Genomic DNA, 5,868 nt, shown 5'->3' with positions numbered 1-5,868 from the left:
CAGACTGCTAACATTAATCCATACTAAGGTATGAACATATGAAGGTGATGGCTGACACTAACCCAAGATATGAATACGCAAGGACTGTTGGCTATTTGAGCTACAATTAACTAAACACAAATATACACGAATGCCATCAAACCATGAATTAAGTTTAGACTAACTAACAACAGAACACACAGGAGCGAACTGAACTGACTGGAGTGACAGACATGTATGGACAAAGGGGTAGGACTCAAATTATCTAAACACACAAATCACATATTTCTGCTCATAACAGAAATTCTCGGAGCACGCAGTCTTTACCTCAAAAGTTTGATGATATGAGTTTGTTCCAACACCACTTACACTAATGAATGAGGTACTGTTTGGTCACATCATTAAAAGATGTTTTAATCAGTGTCTTCCATATCAACATTTAGCCTAATCGTATTTTAGCCAAAGACATTGGATTGATATTATAACCTAGATAACGTCGACCGCATAAATTAGGCTACTAGATACGAATTCATATCTTATATTTAAGCACCATCAGAAAAGAGACATTCAAAATTCCACGATGCTTAACACATAAAAATCCGAAGAAAATCCAACAACCCCAAACGCTTAATAGAACATGAACACATCAGGAATTTAGATTCGAACTAAAAGAGAACGCACTGACCTTTTGTGGGTACAGTGAAGTGGGGCGTCGACGTCACGGATTTGTTGCTCGAACCCGACCTCGATTAATAGTAAAGTTTCAAAAAAAAATGCAGAATAGAGTAACTGTTCTGTTTTTTGAGTGAAGCTCTCTTTTTGTATTTTCAGAAAGAAAATTGGAATTGTCTTCCAAAACAAAGAGAACCCAGAAAAAAAAAAACCCCCCTTTTCGCTGAATGTTTAAGGCGTTTTTATAGGTAACAAAATGACTAGAGTTTTTGGATTCAAAATTTGGGCGGGATGTTGAAAGTTGAATTCAAAAATCAGTCCAAGAAAAAGATCCGTTGAGACCCAAACAGATCTTCACGTGACTTGGTTGCAGATTCGGGCCTAAAATGGACCGATTTCTTTCTGGTCTTTGTGGATTTGCTGTGCTTGAAGCAAAAAAAAAAAAGAAAAACCTCTCTGTCAATGACAGGGCGAGTAAGTGGAGCAGATGTATGGATGATCTTTGTGCGGAAATGGTAAGGCAAAGTCTTTGAAGGTGAAAGGAGGGTTGGGTTTTACTCGAAGAGGAGAGAGGAGAGAAGACGACAAAGAGAGGGCAGAGGGATGTTGCACGAGAATGGGGCAATAAGGATCTGCCATTGTTGAAAGAGTTTTATTTCTTGGTTTAGAAAAGGAAAGAAGTGAGAGAGAAAGAAGAGAGAAGAGAGCGTATGAGAGAGGGCTGAAGAGGAAGGCTGCGTTTGGAGTGAAAAGAGATTAGGGATTAGGTTTTTGTCACATTCGTTTGCGAAGGTGGGCTGGACCGGGTCGGGTCGGGTAATGGGTTCAAAAGGTGGGCTGGCCGAAAATTTGTTGGGCTGTCTGTTGGTCCGAAAATGTGGCTATGTATGATGATAAATTGGGCTATTGTTTGGCTGAAAATATAGTCTTCCTCCTTCATTTTTGGGGCTTCTAATTTAATAACTAGTATATTATGTACTATGTAAAGGCGATTAATAATTAATATGTGGAAAGTAAAGGACTTAATAAAGTAAAATTAATTTAACGAGTATAAAATCCGAAAATAAAATGATGATGAAATATTTGCGACAAAGTAGTACTAGTAAAATAATGAAAATGAAGGTAGTGGTATTAATAGTAGTAGACATAAAAATAGCAGTGAAAATAAATATTTAGATCGTTAATAAATTTAAAAGCCCAAAGAAATGAATTAGAATAAAGGAGGGGCAAAATTGGGTGTCAACATCATGTACGAGTAGTTAACTTCTTTGATTTTGATTTTCGTAATGTAGTTTGACGTAAGTGTGGGGTGAGTCCCCCAATTGTAAAAAAAAAAAAAAATCTATTTGCTTAAGGTCGAGGCCCGAAAAAATCGACAGGGGCCACGCATTCTAGACTCAAGTACATGTAATATGATTAAGTGTGGGGTTGTGCCACGACTCCCTTTTGTTACTGACTTGTACTTCTCGTTTGATAATGCGTTGTTTTACGGTGCACGATGGTTCACGCTAAGTCCAAGGGCAAAGGCGCGCCTCCTCCTCCCAAGGCACAAAAAAGAGGACGAGCACAAAATCCTCCAAAGCGACCAAAGGGCAAACATCCTAAAAGGCAAGCATCCCGCGGTAGTCATTCCTCCGTGTCTGGTGCAAAGGAAGCCCCACCCCATCTCTGGGGACGGGGAAGAATGGTATGCGGGGTTTGACACCTCAAAGGGATACAATCATGAGCGGGCGATCAGTCGAGTCCCTTTGAAGAAAAATTTTCGGGATATATACAACCGCATCGTCGCCATGGGGTGGACGTCGGTGTTTGAACAACCTGGGCCCGTGAACATTGATTTGGTCATGAAACTTTACACTAGCATGCCAAGCCGTGGGAGTCCCGATTCTATATTCGTTTGGAAAAATTGGGTGCCGTTGATGGCTTCGACTTTGTGCGGGGCAATTGGTGTCCCAGATGTGCCCATTGACCCATTGCTAGAATTCATCAGAAGGCCCGATTATAGAGCTATCCGGGAAACTCTTTGTGGAGCCAACTCCAGAGCTCAATGGGCACGATACTCAGGGACTCTTCGGAAGCATCGGAGTATGAGCAACTTTTGTAGAGAAGCCCGAGTTTGGTTGCGCCTTCTAAATGCCAGAATCATGCCACTCGATCACTTCTCCGAGGTCCAAAAGAGAGATCGGCATAGTGTATTTCTTGATGACGGGGCAAGCGGTGAACATTGGGTATTGGATGATGCAGGAGATTCGAAGAGTGTGGGCTGGCAAGTCGAAAAGGCAGAGTTATGGAAACACTCTCACGTCCTACTTAATGAGGCTCGACGATGAGTTGGCATATGCTACTGATAGAGTGCTAGGCACCCACGGACTCACTCGACATCTCAAATGTCATGGCCCCGCCGAGTGCATCCGGACATCATTTGACTCCGGCGGCGAGAGATCCGCCCAATCCACAGTGCTAGCCCAACTATACTCGGGGATGATGATTGCGAGTGAGCATTTTAACGTTGATCTTACCAAAGTCTTTATTCAGAACCCCCACACCCCACATTCTCGGGCACTTGTGGGTGAGGTGTCTCAGTTGCCTGCGGATGAGGACGAAAACTCGGTTGATCGAGTAATGACTGCATTCGAAGAAGGGGGGGGGGGGGAGGGCGAGTCGTTTATGCAAGGCGACGACAATGAAGAAGAAGAGGACGCCGAGCCAGGTGATGGCGAGGCTGATGAGGAGGACTACTGCGGCAAGGACGACTAGGCCCTAGAGGGCCCCAGGGAGTATTTCTTACCTTGCTTGCGCTTTGTTTGTTTTCGAATATATATGCATTGAGGGCATTGCATAATTTTAAGTGCGGGGTGGGAAAATACGTCCCTGGTTTGTAACAACATGTTTCGAGGTTGCGGATGATGATTAGTATGCCTTAGGATTCAGTAGTTTTGCATCTTAGTGTCGAAAAAAAATAGAAAAAGTTGAAAAAAAAATTCAAAAAGATTTTATTTTCCTTATTTTTCTTTGATAACTTTTAAGTCCTCATTAGTCGGCATTCATCATCCACCCCTTTGGGTTTCTTATGGCCTCGGTTCTTTCCTGGGGGGGCCTTTGAACCGGCGTAGGTAGATTTTTCTTTTATAGTCATAGAAAGGGCTTTTCCCGATGACGGGTGGATGACAACCCGCTGAGGGAAAATTAGTCCTTAGGATAGGTGTATTCAAATGCTAGGTGCACGGGTTAGGTGAAGTATTGGCATATGAGTGATCTTGAATTTTTTTGTGAAAACATGCCGTGAAATTGTATCACTTTTTTTGAAAGCACTTGAAAATGATTTTTGTGACTCATATGACCCACTTGGCATTGTTGTTTTCCATTGTTATTTGATTCGAGGGACAACCGGATCCCTTTTGCTTTGATTGTGTGCCATGTGTGAGTAAGGTTTTGCATTTGAATCCATATTTGGTATTGACGTCTAGAACTTGTCCTGCGTGTTCACAAAGCGAAATGAAGTTCGGTTGAGCCTAGAAAATGATAGAGGCATTTCTTTTATTAGTCACTAAAAAGCCTAAAAAGTTATCCCACCAACTTGCAAATAGCACCCTAGTTAACCCTTTTGAGCCTTTAGCCTTTTCTTTGATAGCGCTAATTAGCCTTTGCCCCTTCGTTCTATAAAGGCGATTTTTTTTGATCCAAATACTCTATGAGCACTTTAAGCATTTACATGTATAATGGGAGTTGGGATGTGAAATAAAAAGGGGAAATGGTTGTTAATTGTAATCTAGGAAGACAATGGGAGCAACGAATGAAAAGAACTAATTCACTTGTTAGTTGGGAATTGAAAAAAAAAAAAGAGAAAAGAAAGAAATCTGAAAAAGCAAAAAAAAATGTAGCGAAAAAGTTTCCCGCCTAACTTGTGTGACTTTTGAAAAGAGTGGTGCTTAAACAAAGAAAATGGATGAATTGGGAGAAATGTAAAGGTTGGTCGGTGTTGAATAAGGGCTAATGAAGAAATTGTGCAAGAAAGATAAAAGTATATGTATTAAAGTGCTTAGGGAGGTTAGTCACTATTATCCAAATAATTCCTACCCGTCCCTTAGCCTACATTACAACCCTCGAAGTCCTACTTGATTCTAGGTTCGTCTCACTTGTATTAGTGGAGTGGTTACACTACAGGCAAGACTATGGTATGTCGTATTTTACATGTGATATTCTTTGTGAGAGTGAGCGTACTTAATGCTTTTATGTCCATTGATTCACACATATGTGATTCTTGAGAGAAATGGACTACTTTATTTTGGTGAGGGCACATAATTAGCAATAGAGTGGTGAAGCGTTGATTCCTTGATCATAAGGTTGCTTACATGCTTTAACGTGGTGTCGTTCGGTCAATGGGTTTTAAAATTGAAGTGTTTTTAGGAAGGTGGTCCTTGGTGCTGAAAATGAGGTTTTAAATCTTTGGCATGGCTTTCGCAAATTGGCTTGTTGTTGGGGTTTGAAAATTTTCTTTTGAGATGGCCATACTAGCTGAATCCCGTTGCAGACCTGTTTGAATGAGTTGAGCTAGAATTGTAGTTTGGTGTTGGTTTGTGTTTGCTCAACGGCGAGCAAGGTCTAAGTGAGGGGTGGTGATATTTGGCACAAATATCATGTTTTATGTCATTTTACATCCTACTCTTATGACTTTTATCGCTTAATTCATGATGCAATCGTCATATTTGAACTTATGTCGTCATATTTTATGTGTATAGGTACGAAGATGACAAACGATGGAAAACTGTGCTGAAAGTGAGTGATTTTAGAGCTTATGACGATTAGACGAGATGACGAGTCGAGGACCACAAGCGATGAACAAAAAGAGAAAGAAACGGGGCGAAGGCACGCACTGTCCGCATCGCGTGAAGAAAGCGGACAAAAATCAGCCCCAAGACTATCACGCGATCCTTCCGCATCGCGGAAGGAAAGCGAAAGCTACGTAACCTTGCGCGATCCTTCGCGATGCGGAAGGAAAGCGGGATTCCCGCGAGCCTTTCCCGGTTTGACTAGGATTTGGTTTCCTTATTTTTTATTTTTACCCTAGACTATATATAGACGTTTTATTAGCTGAGAACGGTGTGCTGGGATTATTTCCAAGAGTTGTAAGCCACTGTTCTCTTTTCTCTCTCTAGGTTTATTTTATTTTTCATCTTTTTCAACTCTAGGTTATTCATGAATTCTTTTGTCTATGAT

Source organism: Lycium ferocissimum, chromosome 3 (genome assembly GCF_029784015.1).
Source record: "Lycium ferocissimum isolate CSIRO_LF1 chromosome 3, AGI_CSIRO_Lferr_CH_V1, whole genome shotgun sequence".
Taxonomy (NCBI): Eukaryota; Viridiplantae; Streptophyta; class Magnoliopsida; order Solanales; family Solanaceae; genus Lycium; species Lycium ferocissimum.
This window is presented reverse-complemented; position numbering follows the sequence as displayed.